The following is a 17,918-nucleotide window of genomic DNA, read 5'->3' as shown; positions in this document are numbered from 1 at the left end:
TCAATGTCTCTATTGCCCTCTTGTTGTAGAACTTCAGGGCAATTTTGCTGAATAATTTCTTTTAGTATGGAGTCCAAATTTCTATTAATTTATTCCTTTTCTGGGAAACCAATGATTCTCAAATTGTCTCTTCTAGACCGGTTTTCTTGGTCTGTCACTTTCTCATTGAGATATTTCATGTTTCCTTCTATTTTTTCAGTCTTTTGGCTTTGTTTTATTTGTTCTTGTTGTCTTGAGAGATAATTAGCTTCTAGTTGTTCAATTCTAGCCTTTAAGGACTGGTTTTCAGCTATAATCTTTTGGTTTTCGGCTATAATCTTTTGGATTTCCTGTTCAATCTGGTCATTTTTTGCCCTCAGTTGACTTGCCTCACTTTCCATTTGTGAAATTCTGCCTTTTAAATTGTTATTTTCTTGCCTGATTTCCTCTTTAGCTACTTCCCATTTCTCTGACCAAATCTTTTCCAACTTTCTCATCATCTCAGTTTTGAACATTTCAAGAGCTTGTGACCAGTTTTCATTATCTTGGGAGGGTTCGGTTGTGATTCCTTGTTTTTTCTCCTCTTCTGATTGCTCGGTTGTCTGGATTTTCTCTGTGTAAAAGTTGTCGAGTGTTAAAGATTTCTTCTTCTTGTTGATAATCTTTCTCTCTCTCTTCTGGACTTCCTGATTCTGGGTAGCCATCCTTAGCCCGGCAGCTTCTCAGCTTTATCCTCGCACTCAGGGTCTGTCTGTGGTCTTTTGGCTCCTGAGGTCTGAGGTCTGGTTTTTTCCAAGGTCAAGCCCCCTGGTGGACCCTCTTGCTTGATCCTCTGCAGGAGGTTCCTTTACAAGTCTCCGGGTGCTGCTTCCACAGTCGTATACCCATCTGCACTGGTTCCCCACTCAGGGTTTCAGAGCCTTTGCTCCCGCCTGTGTCCGCCTCCTCCCGCATCTCCACCCGAGCCTGCGCTCTGCGTCCGCGCTCAGAGTCTGTGTGTGTTCTTTAGCTTTTTGGGGTCCTAAATCTTGCTGCTCTCAGGAACAGGCCCTGGAGCTGCCTATGACTCGATGGGTGCCCCAAACTTGCTTTATTTCTTTTGACCTGGCTTCGGTGTTGTAGGTGGTGTGTGTGCGGGGGTGGGGTAGTTGCTCAGCTCACGATTTAGTGAGAGCTGTTTCACCCCTTTATAGCATGGAAATGTCTCGATTCCACGTACCTTCCCCCGCTGCACCCTGTTGTGGGGTCCCTCCGTTCGACTGGGTTTGTTTTTATGTCTCCTTGAGAAGTCCTGTATGTTTAGGTCAGGAGAGGTTAAGAGCTGCTTTTTACTCTGCCGCCATCTTAACCCAGAACCTCCTTTCTCCTTTCTAGTGTTTTTTAGTAGGAATGAGTATTGTATTTTGTCAAAGGCTAACTCTTGCTTGGTTTTAAAAATCTTTCCTTTCCCAGAGATCTGACAAGTATCTGTGTTCACTTAACTTATTTATAGTTTCCGTCTTTATATTCAAGTCATTAACCCATTCTGAATTTACCTTGGTGTAGGGTGTGAGATGTTGATCTAGACCTAATCTCTCCCATATTGTTTTCCAAATTTCCCAGCAGTTTTTGTAAAATAGTGGATTCATGTCCCAAATGTTGGGCTCTTTGGGTTTATCATACACTGTCTTGCTGATGTCATTTACCCCAAGTCTATTCCACTGATCCTCCCTTCTGTCTCTTAGCCAGTACCATATTGTTTTGATGACTGCTGCTTTATAGTATAGTTTTATATCTGGTACTGCTAGGCCCCCTTCCTTCACATTTTTTTTTCATTATTTCCCCTGATGATCTTTTGTTATTCCAAATGAAATTTGTTATAGTTTTTTCTAATTGAGTAAAAAAGTTTTTTGGTAATTTGATAGGTATGGCACTTAATAGGTAAATTAATTTGGGTAGAATGGTCATTTTTATTATGTTAGCTCGTCCTACCCATGAGCAATCAATGGCTTTCCAATTGTTTAGATCCAGTTTTATTTGTTTGGAAAGTGTTTTGTAGTTGTTTTCATATAATTGCTGTGTTTGTTTTGGTAGATAGATTCCTAAGTATTTTATATTGTCTAGGGTGGTTTTAAATGGTGTTTCTCTTTCTACCTCTTGCTGCTCTAATGTGTTGGAAATGTATAGAAATGCTGATGATTTATGTGCAGTTATTTTGTATTCTGCAACTTTGCTAAAGTTGTTGATTATTTCTAAAAGCTTCTTAGTTGATTCTCTAGGATTTTTTAAGTAGACCATCATATCATCTGCAAAGAGTGATAGCTTAGTCTCCTCCTTGCCTATTTTGATACCTTCAATTTCTTTTTCTTCTCTAATTGCAACTGCTAGTGTTTCTAGTACTATGTTGAATAATAGAGGTGATAATGGGCATCCTTGTTTCACTCCTGATCTTATTGGGAAGGCTTCTAATTTACCCCATTGCATATGATGCTTGTTGATGGTTTTAGGTACATACTATTTATTATTTTTAGGAAAGGTCCTTCTATTCCTATACTTTTCAGTGTTTTCAATAGGAATGGATGTTGTATTTTATCAAAGGCTTTTTCATCATCTATTGAGATAATCATGATTCCTGTTGGTTTGGTTGTTGATATGATCAATTATATGGATAGTTTTCCTAATATTAAACTATCCTTGCATTCCTAGTATAAATCCCTCCTAATCATAGTGAATAATCCTCATGATAAATTGCTAGAGTCTTTTTGCTAATATTCTATTTAAGATTTTTGCATCTATGTTCATTAAGGAGATTGTCTGTAGTTTTCTTTCTGTTTTTGGTCTACCTGGCTTTGGAATCAGTACCATATTTATATCATAAAACGAATTTGGTAAAACTCCTTCTTTGCTTATTTTGTCAAATATTTTGTGTGGTATTGGGATTAGTTGTTCTTTAAATGTTTTATAGGATTCACTTGTGAATCCATCTGTCCCTGGAAATTTTTTTCTTAGAGAGTTCTTTGTTGGCTTTTTCTATTTTTTTTTTTTTTTAGCTGGGATTGTTTAAGTATTGTATTTCCTCTTTTCTTAATACAGGCAATTTATATTTTTGTAAATATTTACCCATTTAACTTAGATTGTCTTATTTGTTACTTACATTGGGCAAAATAGTTCTTAATAATTATCTTAATTTCCTCATCATCAGAGGTGAGGTCACCCTTTTCATCTTTGATACTGTTAATTTGATTGTCTTCTTTCTTTTTTTTATCAGATTAACCAGTAGTTTATTTTGTTTTTTCAATGTACCAGCTCCTAGTCATATTTATTACAGTATTTCTTTTACTTTAATTTTTATTAATTTCTCCTTTGATTTTTTTAAGATTTCCAATTTAGTTTTTATCTCAGGATTTTTAATTTGTTCTTTTTCTAATTTTTTAATTTTGCATGCCCAATTCATTGACCTCTTCCGACTCTGATTTGTTGATATATGCACTCGGGGATATAAATTTTCCCCGAGTATTGCTTTGGCTCAATCCAATAGATTTTGATATATGGTTTCCTCACTGTCATTCTCTTCAATGAAATCATTAATTGTTTCTATGATTTGTTCTTTAACCAACCAATTTTGGAGAATCATGTTATTTAATTTCCAATTAATTTTTTATTTCCCTCTCCACGTATCCTTATTAACTATAATTTTTATTGCATTATGATTTGAAAAAGTTGCATTTATTATTTCTGCTTTTTTGCATTTGTTTGATGTTTTCACGCTCTTGTACATGGTCAATCTTAAAGAATGTTTCATGTGCTGCTGAAAAAAGGTGTATTCCTTTTTGTCTCTATTTTTCTCCATATAGCTGTCAACTCTTATTTTCCTAAGATTTCATTCACATCTCTTACTTCTTAATTTATTTTTTGGTTTGATTCATCTAGATATGATATAAAAAGGTTCAGGTCTTCCACTAGCATAGTTTCACTATCTCTTTCCTCCTTAAGCTTCAGTAGTTTCTCCTTAAAAAAATCTCAATGCTATACTATTTGGTGCATACTTACCTGAGTACTGATATTTCTTCATTGTCTATACTGCCTTTTATCAGAATGTAATTTACCTTCCCTATCTCTTTAATTAGATCTATTTTTTACTTTGTCTTTGTCAGATATGATTATGACACTTGCCTTCTTTTTCTCAGTTGATTTCCAATAGATTTTGCACCAGCCTGTTACCTTTATCCTTTGTGTGTCTACCTGCCTCATGTGTGTTTCTTGTAAACAACATATGGTAGGATTTTGGTTTCTTATCTATTCTCCTGTCTGCCTCTGTTTTATGGGTGAGTCCATCCCATTCACTTTCAGAGTTATGAATACCGCCTATGTATTCCCCATCATTTTGATTTCCTCTTTTACTCCTGCCCTTTCTTTTGCTATTTCCTTCTATACCAATGTTTTGCTTTTAATCTGTTCCCTTTTCCCCACACTTATTTTACTTTCCTTCCCATTCACTTCTTTCTTATTCCACTCTTATTTTTCTTTAATGTCTATTAGTTGCCACCTGCTACCTTTCCTTCCCTTTTAATAGCCCCCCACCACACTCCCCCACTTCATTTTTCCCTCTTAATGTCCCTTTAGGGTAGGATAGAATTCTATACCCCAATAGATCTGACTGCTCTTCCCTCTGAGAACTGATTCCACTGAGAGTAAGGTTTAAGCATTGTCTATTACCAATCCTTCTTATAATAGTATTCTTCCTCTCTCCCCCACCCCTTCCATGTATCTCTTTATGTGGTATAATTTATCCTATTTGTCTTCTTCAGGTTTCTCTTAGTGCCATCCTCTATTCCCCACTTTTTTTACATTTCATCTTAAACAACTTAATACTAAAACCTCTGCCTATGAATAATTCTATCTACTATGATTAGGAGAACAATTTTTAAGTATTACAGTCATTTTTCCATATAAAAATATTATCAATTTAACTTTACTGAAGCTCTTAAAATTTTTTTCCCTTTCTTTTTTATCTTTTTATGTTTCTCTTGAATTTTGTATTTGGACATCAGACTTTCTATTTAGTTCTGATCTTTTCTTTAGGAATGCTTGGAAATCTTCTATTTTATTATATACCCATACTTTCCTCTGAAAGTATATAGTCAGTTTTGATAGGTAGGTGATTCTCTCTTTCCTTCCTGAATATCATATTCTAAGCCTTGCGGTCCTTTAGTGTGGACTGTGTAGTCCTGACTGGTGCTCCTTGATATCTGAATTGTCTCTTTCTGGCTCCTTGCAATATTTTCTCTTTGGCCTGGAAACTCTGGAATTTGGCTATTACATTCCTGGGGGTTGTCTTTTGAGGATTTAATGTAGTGTGTGATCTGTGTATTCTTTCAATGTCTTTTTTACCCTCTTGTTCAAGAATATCAGGGCAGTTTTCTTGGTTAATATTTTGTAATATGATGTCATGTCTTTTATTTTTTCCCAAGCTTTCTGGTAGACCAATAATTCTCAAATTCTCTCCTGGATCTGTTTTCTGGGTCATTTGTCTTTTCAAGGAGATATTTTATGTTTCCTTCTATTTTGTCATTCTTTTGATTTTGCTTTATTAATTCTTGTTGTCTCATAAGTTCATTAGCTTCTACTTGCCCATTTTTAGGCTTTAAAGACTGGTTTTCAGCTTTAATCTTTTAATTTTTTCTCTTTGGTTTGGTCTGTCCTGCTTTTCTTGGCTTTCAGCAGGTCAGTTCTGGTGTCCAATTTGTTTATCACTGCATTTGATGTCTTTTGTCTCATTTCACATGTGTGCGATTTTGTCTTTTAAGCTGTTATTTTCTTTTTGAATTACTTTCATTTCTTTTACCACTTTCCTTCTATCTTTCTTGGTACTTGAATTCCTTTCTGAGTTCCTTGAGAGCTTGTGACCAAGTTCCTTTTTTTTTTTTTTTAATTTGGATGAATTTGCTTGTCACTCTCTGCTATTACTTCTGTATTTTGATCTTTTTCTCCATAGGAATTATCCAAGGTCAAAAGCTTTTTTTTTTTCTGCTTATTCCTTTTGCTACTTATGGATTGCAGTTCCTGCATGTTGGTGGACATTGCTTTCTTACTTTCTGTCTGGCAGGGCTTTGCTTTTAGTAGTATCTTCTAGGCATTTCCTTGTGTAGCATACTTTAAAACTTTTTTCCTTGAGGCTATTTTTCTAGTCCATGCAGCCTCTGCTGTGGCTAGCCCTGATTTCTGCCGAATCTCCGTGCTCTGCTGCCCAGGCTCTGTGCTCTTCAGTCTTAGGTCCCAAGTCTTGCTGCCAAGGCCTTTAACTGCCTTCAGGGGTAAGTCACAGCCAACCCAGAGAGTTTAGAGTTTGCTTGGCCCTTGCTCTGACTCTGGCGGGGGTAGGTGGTGTGTGGGAGAGGTGTTATATCAAAGGAGGTCACTAACTCTATTTGATGTATATGACGTTGGAGTACAGAGAGATGATAAGATGGCACTTCTCCTTTATAACAGTTGCCCAGGCAGGATCCTTTAGGTCAAAGTGATTTATCCCTTCAGGACCCACCTGGGTTAATTGATATTATTAAATCGGGCTCTTCAGCTGGGATAACGTTGATAATCTGAATGCGTGACTCCCTTCCCAAAATAAGCTTTGGAAACCAATTCAGGAAGGTACTTTAAACTTTAAATATATTTGGTAAGAAGGATAATGGTAAGGGACTGAGGTATTAGGAGACCCTACTTTAAATTGATACTAATAAATCTCTAACTGCAGGCAAATGAAGGAATCAAGATGATAGCTTCTCTCTGGTATAGCCTGACCAGGGTTAAACCAGATTAGGCAAACTGCTGTGAAATCTTCAGCTTCTTCTTCAATAAATCTTAAGCCTTATCATTTGAGATATATCCACCCTTTCCACCCTCTTTTTCTTCTCCTGCCCACTTCCCGGAAGCCTAGATAGCTAAGATGATAAAACTCCTAATATCTAGGGGCAGTAGAAACAGAGGTGGTGGTCAAGTACAGATTGATAAAGGTACAAGAAACACAGGAGGAGCTTGCAGGGTAGTGTTTGCAAGTCTCTATCTCCAAAGACCAGGATCCACACTGATCTCTAGCCCCAGGGACAGGTAAAAGATCCCAGAACCTCTCCCAGGGTTCTCAACTGCCCCCTCCTGAGTCCCGCATGCCTCTCTGGGAACATTCTATCCAACTGACTTATCTCAATCAAAAGTGAACTTCAAGCTCCCAGAGATTCAATATAACATGAATGCCGGGTTTTTTTGTTTTTGTTTTTGTTTTTTTTTTGAAATTTCAACCTGTAAATTTCCAGCTGTTCTTGTCCGTGGATGATCTCTACACTATTCTAATCCTATGTGTTCCTATCCCATTAACTATCCCTTCCCAAAATAATAAATCCTACCTTATCTAATGCCTCAACTAACTAACTAGCCTAAAGCTAATGATAAGGGTTTAGGATAGATTTCTCTGTGGGAAAGTGTGGGATTTGAAGACAAGTTTCATGAACACATCAGTTGAATATGAACATTATCATAACATTTAAAAACAATCATCTATGTTGTTTCCTAACCTAAGACAAAAAAAATTGCAACAATCCTGTCTATATTACTAATACTAACTTCAAACAACATTCCTAACTCATATTAAACTCTAACATTTCTGTTCCCTAATCTATAGTTAGAAAGATTAGTCTGTCAGTAAATCTTATACTATAGTTAATGTGTTAGTCAATTAGTTTTCATTTCTAACTAACCTACTCTACACAATGTGTACCTAACATTCATTCAAACGTGAGTCCCGCATGCCTCTCTGGGAACATTCTATCCAACTGTCTTATCTGTTAATCAAAAGTGAACTTCAAGCTCCCAGAGATTCAATATAACAGAGGTAAATCAACCACTTTGATAAGTGTAGTTTCGCCCCCTTATAGTGTGAAAATCCCCAAACACTGCCTACCTTTAAGGCTGTGTTCCATGGGAGAGCCCCTTTACTCATCTGACTTTGATTTCTGGCCTTTTTAGATGCTTTGTATTGATCAGTTGGAAGATGATTTAGAAAATTTCTGCTACTCTGTGGCTATCTTCGATGTCCCACTCTTTTTGGCCTTTCATTGACACTTTTTCCCAAGAGTAACTGAATTTTTGTCTTTTAATAGTAAAAGTTTTAAATAGATATATTTGTTGTATAATTTAATATGCTGTATATATATTGTGTTGGAACAGTCTGTTGAATATTACACATTGGGAACATATAGACAAATGAATACAACTTGGAATTTCTATTCCTAAAATTGAATCTATTGATTATTTTATGTAAATATAACAATCTATATTTTTGTTCACTAATTTTTAGCTGAAATGAATTTTGAATTTTGCTGGATGGAGGGGTGGGTGAAGTGAGAAAAGGCCTCAGCAACTATAGAGAAGGTGAGGGGAGTGGCCTGAACACTGCTCCCATTGGACTACTGGGCTGAGAGGCAGGTGATGTGACAAATGTCCTCAACCTGGGTAGAGTGGGGGAGAGTAGTATGAGCTCTCATTGGACTGTTGGGCAGAGGGGTAGGTGATGTGAAAAAATGTTATCAGGCATGATAGAGAGTGGGGAAGAGAGCAACTCTACCCAAATCCTTCTGCCTTTCTAGTAATGAACTTGGGGGGATGGGCAGCACATGTGCCCACAGAGAGTTCTCTGCATGCCATCTTTGGCACCCATACCATTGGTTCTCCATTACTGATCTAGTCTAACCCCCTTTATTTTGGAGATGAGAGGACTTGAGGCCCAGTGAGATTAAGTAATTTGTCCATGATAATAGGAGTTAGAGCTGGAAAGAACCTTAAAGACCATCTGATGTGATCTCATCTTATAGATAATGAAATATTAGGTCCAGAGAAATTAAGTTACTTGGCCAGACTTATCTAGCTAATTTTGACTGAGCTGGAGCTAGAATTTAATTATCTTCATTCTTGGTGCAGTGTGCTCATTTATTTCTCAACAATGTTTTTATTTGTGGTATCTGAAAATAATTTCTGCATGATCTCAATTTCCAGGGCAGCTGGGTGGCTCAGTGGATTGAGAGCCAGGCCTAGAGACTGGAGGTCCTAGGTTCAAGTCCGGCCTCGGACACTTCCAGCTGTGTGACCTTGGGCAAGTCACTTGACCCCTGTTGCCCACCCTTACCACTCCTGGGCCAAGGACGGTCCCTAGCCAGGATGAAAAAGGAGGAGGGTTGGGCGTGGGGCTAGCAACCCCACCTTGTAAAAACTACATCTGCTAAAGAAACTGTAACCTAAAGTAGGGGCAGCTGGGCTAGCTCAGTGGATTGAGAGCCAGGCCTAGAGACGAAAGGTCCTAGGTTCAAGTCCGGGCTCAGACACTTCCCAGCTGGGTGCCCCTGAGTGACTATGTGACCCATTGCCTACTGGTTGTGGCCCTATGCTCCTAGAATGGAGTCCCAGGATAAAAAAAAAAATGATCTCAATATATAGATAATTTATAAGAAATTACATAAATGTCCATAGTTCTAATAAAATTCAGAATTCACATTAATTAGCAGGCTTATCATTAAATTATATATCTTGTTGTTCAACACTTCACGACCTCATTTAGGATTTTCTAGACAAAGACACTAGAGTGTTTTGCCATTTCCTTCTCTAGCTTATTTTACAGATGAGGAAACCGAAGCAAGCAGGATTAAGTGACTTGTCCAAGGTCACTAAGAACATGTGTCTGAAGCCAGATTTGTACTTAGGAAGATGAGTCTTTCTGACTCCAGCCACAATACTCTATCCAGTATGTCACCAAGGCACCCCAATTATATATGAGTTTTCCACAAAACCAAAGAATAAATGGTCTTTCTCTTTATTTTATACTCTTGGGACTGTGGATTTTAAAATTAGTATTCAATATCTCCAAAAGTATAATATTTATAGAGATTTACTAATATTTAACTAGAGAGCTAGAGAACACAGAGAATATTCCCCACTCACTTCACGTGGAAGAGAAGAGCACATGGCAGAACAAACCCAAACTATATATAGACCATGTAATCACGCACATATACGAAAGGCAAAAGGAATTGTGGGTAATACAAAAAGGAAGTTTGGGTAATGTAGTTTCAGGGGTTCAAGATTTTCCAACTATACATTCCCCCCTTGTCATCCTTTGGGAGACCAGTCTCCCCAATGGATCCATAGAAATATAATCAAATTAAAACTTAAAATAATTCAGAGATAAAAGGGAAATAAAAGGGAGAAAGAACAAAACCAATGTTAGGTGCATTGACAAAAAGCCAATTAGGGGCAGTCCCCTTTTTGGCATAAGAGTGTCCATTCAAAATAAATGCATTCAACCCTCACAAAGTTCAAATTCGCCAAATCTCGAAGTTCACTGCATCTTCTGGTGCAATGGGTGGTCTTTGCAGGCATCTTCATGGAGCCTTCTGGATTCTGGGAGGCAGTCTTCTGTTCTAAATTAGGGTCAAAATCAAATAAAAATTCACAGCAATAACATAGGCTCCCCCCCCCCCCCGAGGAGAAAAATAACACATTCCCCCTCAAGAGGATTCAGGGATACACATAGGAATCACACAGGGATACATGATGAAGTCATAAGTATATGAATCATTTATCAAAAATATCAAAGAATCCAAAGAAATAAAGAAGAAAAATAACCTCTGAGGGAAATATAGAATATCAAAAACGTGAAAAAAAAATTCTAGGAAAAAAAGAAAAAAATTCACAAATCACAACAGGTTCTTGTAGGGATCCATGTCCCATAAACTTTGCAACAACAATTACTCACCCAATTTAGCAACCTAGACTACAGTAAAGTTGTCACATCATGAAAGAAATAGGAAAAGAGACTAGATCTCAAAATAAATGGGAAATAGCATTTCCCGGTTCAATCCTTTTCTTCACTTTCAGGGATAATGGAGCAGAGCAATTGATGTCGTGTACTTGATATAGTGTGGTACAAGGAAGTCCTATGTCTTAACATATGTTGTGTTGCAACCTCAAGTCTCTCACATGATCAAGTCTTTGCGCTCTTTTGCACAGAATGTCATCAATCCATCTAGAATTGGTTTGGTTTCTTTTATCTTTTTGTGCATGTTTGGCACTTTGAAGGTCAACTTCTGTGATCCTTTGTGGTCCATTTCTCCTTGGATTAGACATATTCATCGAGCAAAAGTCTCATAATATTTAAATAACTAGTGGCAGGTCCAAAGTTTTTGGGTACACATTTGTATGCTAGGCAAATGGACATCTTGGCTTATTCTGTTGCAAAAATCAAAACAGTCAAAAAATCTTTTTAATACTGGTGACATGTGCTTCAAATGTAAAAAAAGAGAGAAAAAAAATCATATGCTGTATGGCACATGTAGGAAGAAAAAACAAAAATTTAAAAATGGTGTAGTTTCACTATCACAGAGGTAAAGTGTAGAGGCTAATTTCCAAAAAATAAGATTCATTTCCTCTTTAACTTGCCATGATCTGCAGTGTGAGTGCAAATGAGGTAGATAAAGCAATAATACAAAATACACAAAAAATCTCAAAAGGCACAAAATGTTACAAAAGGCATATCAAGTCAATATAGGTCACTGATACAGATATTCTTTTGTGAAGTAGTATATATGTTGTTCAAGTACAAGGATTAACCAAATACAGTGCAACAAAATAGTTCAAATCCAGTAATAGAGAAGTCTTAGCATAATTAATAGTCAAATACAATCAATAGTCAAATATAAGTAGTACAGGCAATTATAATAACTACAGGCCAATTATTCATTATCAATAGAGGGTACTTGTTTTACATGACTACAATGAATCCATGAGTCCTTCTCCCCAATTTTTATAGCTGTTGGTGTAGACAATAGGCCCTGGAATGTTCTATCATAAACAGGTTCAGTTGACACAGTATGTTTAAAATTCTTTATGTACACACTATCACCTGGGTTCAAATCATGAAATGAGACATCTATGGGGGCCTACTTGAACAACAGCTCCAGTCATGGAGTTCTCACAATTTTATTTGTAATTGTCTGATATAAGTGGCAGTGGTTGTATCCCCTCCTAACAATGAGGTATAGGCAGGGGTAAATGGTTGTGCCTGAATAGGTGGATGTCAAAATAGTGTCTCAAATGGTGAGATGTATAAATCACCTCTGGGTCTGCTTCTGAGTTAAAATGGGCCAGAGGTAGAATTTCAGGCCATTTTAAATGAGTCTCCATGCACAATTTGCCAATCATAATTCTAAGTTCTTTATTTATTCTTTCAACTTGGCTGGAGCTCTGGGGATGATATAGTGTATGAAATTTAGAGTTATCCCCAAACATAAATAAATTTGCGATAAGATCGAATCAGTAAAATGAGTTCCTTTATCTGAATCAATACATGCTGGCAGGCCAAAACGAGGAATAATTTCTTTCAAAAGAACTTTGGCAACAAAAGCTGCTGTGGCCCGAGCAGTAGGAAATGCTTCAGGCCACCTGACCAGACAAAATTTATACTGCCCAGCTTTTGGCATAGAGATAAACTCAATTTGTAAATGCTCAAATGGTGTGTAAGCAAGAGGACATCCACCAAAGGCTTTTCCTTGAAAGGCGTGTTGATTAAAGGCCTGGCAGGTAGGACAAGCTTTGCATAATTTGGAGGCAATCGTAGTTATTCCAGGTGCCATCCATACTCTTTTAACAGAGTCTACAATGCCTTGGGTGCCGAAATGACTATGTTTATGGATGGGGTGACAAATTTGGTTATAGAAAGCTCTAGGGAGCAGAGGGGTTTGCCTTCAGATGACACCCATACTCCATTTATCTGTTTAGCTTTAAATTTTTGCTTCCATTTTCCCACTTCCTTGTCATTATAGGAAAGGGATAGATCCAAATCATCAGTAATCGTTAGTGGCATAATTAATTCAAGTCTTTCTAAGGCTGCTAGTTTGGCTGCAACATCTGCTCGATCATTTCCCCTGGAGACAAGGTCACTGCCACCTGTGTGTGCAGAGCAGTGAACGACAGCTTTGGCTTCAGGGAGCTAGAGGGTAGAAAGAAGTTCAGATTTGCATTGGCAATACATTTTCCAGCTGATGTTAGGAATCCCCTCGGAAGCCATAACATGCCAATGGCATGACATATGCCAAATGCATAACTGTGTAAATTGTGACCCTTTATCCTTTGCAATGATAGAGGCATGTTTTAAAGCTGTGAGTTCTGCACCTTGTGGGCTTACGTGTAAGGGTAAGGAAGCTGACCATAGAGTATCCAATTCAGTAACTAATGCAGCTCTTGTATAGCGCACACCATTTCTAATAAAGGAAGAACCATCTATAAATAATATAAAATCTGAATTATCCAAAGTGGTGTCCAGCAGTGGACACTAAAGATGTGCAATTGTGCAAAAGTTCTCTGGAAGTTGGCAAATCGAGGAGCAAGGTCACAGGATTAAGAACTCCACGGCATTTTTGTGTGATGTGTTCATTATTCAAAAGGGTTATCTTATATCTTGTAATCCTTTGATCAATAAATGCCTGTGTCCTGTGTCTCAATAATTATGGTCAGAGGGCATCCTAATACTAGATCAGCAGATTTGGTTACTAATAAAGTTGTGGCAACTACTCCGCTAAGGCATGATGGTGCTCCTGAAGCAACTGGGTCCAGCTGGGCTGAATAATAGGCTACCAGGAGTTGAGCAGGTCCAAAAAGTTGAGATAGAACACCTGAAGCTACACATTACTGTTCATTGACATATAAGGCAAATGGTTTGTCATAATTTGGGATGCCTAGAGCAGGGGCAGACAGGATAGCCTGTTTTAAATTTGAAAGAGCTGATAGGTGTTCCTTTTCCAATTTAAGTGGTTCAGGGACCAAGTTTTTTGTGAGTGATACAAGGGGCTTAGTGATTTCCCCATAGCACTGCTGACAAAATCTTGTTGCTCATAGTATACCTATCAGATCTCTGGGAAAGGAAAGATTTTAAAACCAAGCAAGAGTTAGAAAAAATTACAAAATGTAAATTAAATGGTTTTGATTATATCAAGCTAAAAAGCTTTTGTACAAACAAAAACAATGTAGTCAAAATCAGAAGGGAAACAACAAATTGGGAAAAAATCTTTATAACAAAAAACTCTGACAGGGGTCTAATTACTCAAATATACAAGGAGTTAAAGCAATTGTATAAAAAATCAAGCCATTCCCCAATTAAAAAATGGGCAAGAGACATGAATAGGAAATTCTCAGGTAAAGAAATCAAAAGTATCAATAAACACATGAGAAAGTGTTCTAAATCTCTAATAATTAGAGAAATGCAAATCAAAACAACTCCAAGGTACCACCTCACACCTAGCTGATTGGCTAAAATGAAAGAAGGGGAGAGAAATGAATGCTGGAGGGGATGTGGCAAAATTGGGACATTAATGCATTGCTGGTGGAGTTGTGAACTGATCCAACCATTCTGGCTGGCAATTTGGAACTATGCTCAAAGGGCTATAAAAGAATGCCTGCCCTTTGATCCAGCCATAGCATTGTTGGGTTTGTACCCCAAAGAGATCATAGATAAACAGACTTGTACGAAAATATTTATAGCTGCACTTTTTGTGGTGGCAAAAAACTGGAAAAGGAGGGTATGCCCTTCAATTGGGGAATGGCTGAACAAATTGTGGTATATGCTGGTGATGGAATACTATTGCGCTAAAAGGAATAATAAACTGGAGGAGTTCCAGGCCAACTGGAAAGACCTCCAGGAACTGATGCAGAGCGAAAGGAGCAGATCCAGGAGAACATTGTACACAGAGACTAATAATACTGTGGTAAAATCGAATGTAATGGACTTCTGTACCAGCAGCAATGCAATGACACAAGACAGCTCTGAGGGATTTATGGTAAAGAACGCTACCCACATCCAGAGGAAGGACTGCAGGAGAGGAAACATATAAGAAAAACAGTTGCTTGAACGCATGGGTCGGGGTGGACATGATTGGGGATGTGGACTAGAAACAACCACACCAATGCAACTAACAACAATATGGAAATGGGCTCTGAACAAGGACACATGTTACAACCAGTGGAAATGTACGTCAGCCACGAGTGAGGGGAGAGCGGGGGGTGAAGGGGAAAGTAGGGGTATGAAGCATGTAATCAGGTTAAAAATGAATATTAATAAATGTATAAAAATAAAAAAAAATCCTGTTGCTCCAAGAATCACCCTCAATTGTTTTTTTTTTTTTTTAATTTTTTAAACCCTTAACTTCTGTGTATTGACTTATAGGTGGAAGATTGGTAAGGGTAGGCAATGGGGGTCAAGTGACTTGCCCAGGGTCACACAGCTGAGAAGTGTCTGAGGCCGTATTTGAACCTAGGACCTCCTGTCTCTAGGCCTGGCTCTCAATCCACTGAGCTACCCAGCTGCCCTGCCCTCAATTGTTTTTTAGTGGTAGGAGCACTTAATTTTTGTATACTTTCAATACATTTAGGAGAAATTAAACAGGACCCAGCAGTTAAATGAACCCTAAATATTGTACTTTGGGGAGACACCATTGAACTTTGACTTTGAAGACCTTGTGGCCCCCCTTATGTAGCTCCAAAAGAAGATGCTTGCTATCCTCTTGGCATACTTCAACATTTGGTGAAGCCAAGAGCAAATCATCCATATATTGGATTAAATGGCTGTATTTAAATTTAATGGCATCCATATCAGCAGTTAAGAATTGTGTGAACAATGTGGGGCTGTCTATGAAACCTTGAGACAAATGAACCCAGGTCCTATCCTATGGAACTGCAATCTGAGTCAGGTGTACTCTTCAATACAGACCTGGAAGCTCCAGTGTCCAAAAGACAATCATAATAGATGTTGTCAACCTTTAATGTTACATGGACTCATCAGTATGGGGGAGACAGCGGATAGGGACAACAGGTAGTAAGACATCAAGGTCTGGAAAATCAAAGGTTGTATCTTCTGATTCATGTGCCCTAACAACCCCCCGCCCCTCCCCCCACACACACACCTTCATTTAGGTGCCTTCTGTGCTTTTTTTAGGTGCTTTTTTCTCTTTCATTCTTAGCTCATGATTAGTAATGATTGGCCTTATCTCTTATCAAGGCTAACCCCATTACTTATTCAAGCGATTCTGTACCATTTTGCCTCCTACAACAAAGCCCCTCCATGAAACCTTCTCTTTTCATTCATTTTCAGTCTCTTACTCCTAACTTATTTCTTACTGCCAATAAATTTGCTCATCTCCCCTGTCCTGAAAAAAACCCTTCAATTAGATCCCTCCATCCCTGCTAATTATTATCTTATAAGTCTTGTCCTTCATAGGTAAGTTCAAAAAGGCTGTCTATAATAGATGCTTCCACTTACTCTCATCTTAACCTATTAAAATCTGCCTTATCATTCCACTGATACTGTCCTCTCCAAAGTTAGTAATGACTTCCTAATTGCCAAATTCAGTGACTTTTCATCAATCTGCTTTCTCTTTGACTTTTCTGCAGCCTTTAATGTGGTTAATCGCTCTCCTTCATACTCTCTTCTCACTAGGTTTTTGGGACACCATTCTGTCCTGGTTTTCCTCCTACCTATTTGACTGTTTCTCTGTCTCCTTTCCTGGATTCTCCTCCAGATCATGCCCTCCGACCCCAGGTATGCTTCAGAATTCTTTTTTCTGCCCTCCTCCCTCTATACTAATTGGTGATCTCATCAGCTCCCATCTCATCACTCTCCCATCTCTATGCTGATAATTGTCAAATCTACATTTCCTGCCTCAGTCTTTCTGCTGCCCTCCATTCTCACATCTCCATTGACTGTTAAGACATCTTTTGTCTGGTAGACTTTTTAAACTCAGTATGTCCAAAATAAAACTCTTTCCTCTTAAGCTTTGCTCATATCCTACATTTCCAGTCCCTTAGGCTCACAATCTGGGAGTTGTCTTTGATTTCCTTATTGTCTTCATAGAGCCAAACTGTTGCCAAGGTTTATTGATTTCACCTTTTCAAAATCTCACCTATAATGTCCCCTCTTCTCTGATACTATTCTAGTTCAGGCTTTCATCACCTCATGCCATGATTCTTTTTTTCTCTTTTTAATTTTTTTTTTTTAATTCCCCAAGGTGGTAAATAGTCTGATATAGGTTATATTACTGCTTTCACGCAATACATATTTCCATACTCCCCATGCTATAACAAGATACATCACATATATAGTAATAACTCATGAAGGAAAAAAAGTGAAAGATGCTGATTATTGCAGTAGCTTTCCTGGTGGGTTTGCTTGCCTCAAGTCTCTCCCTAATTCTGTTCAGGCACTAAAGTTTCAATCATGTCAGCCCCCTCTTCCCTCACAGCAAACTTCAGTGGCTTTTTCTATTGATTCTTGGAGCAAATAAAATATGCTGTATTTGGCATTCAAAGACTTTTATAACCTAGTACTCTCCTACCTTACCAGTCTAATTATCTTTGTTGTTCAGGCTTTCTGACTCTGCATGATCTATGGCCTATATCACACACCAAGCCCTTCTTGTCCTCCATGTTGTCCATGGAATTTTCTTGGCAAAGATACTGGCATGGTTTGCCATTTCTTTCTTCAAAGGATCACCTTTTGTCAAAACTCTCCACTATGATCTGTGGGTACACTGCAGAACATACTCATAGCTTCATTGAAAAACTCAAACCTTTTCCTCATAACAAGACAGGAATTTTTACAGGAAAAAATCCAGAATGGAATCTTATACCTTGCTCCCTAACATATCCTTCCATCCAGTGACACTGGCTTCTTGACTGATCTACCAATAAGACACTTCATTTCTTGACTCTAGGCATTTTCTCTGGTAGTCCCCCATACCTGGAAGACTCTGATCTCCCTTTTTTTACTCTTTTACTCATATGGTTTTCCTCTGTTAATTATTTCTTATATAAATAACTTGTCCTTCTTTCCTTGTCTTCAACATTAAATTGTAAGCTGCATGAGGGCAGGAACT

This window comes from Gracilinanus agilis, chromosome 2, assembly GCF_016433145.1.
Source record: "Gracilinanus agilis isolate LMUSP501 chromosome 2, AgileGrace, whole genome shotgun sequence".
Classification (NCBI taxonomy): Eukaryota; Metazoa; Chordata; class Mammalia; order Didelphimorphia; family Didelphidae; genus Gracilinanus; species Gracilinanus agilis.
The sequence above is the reverse complement of the archived record's forward strand: the minus strand, read 5'-3'. Positions refer to the sequence as shown.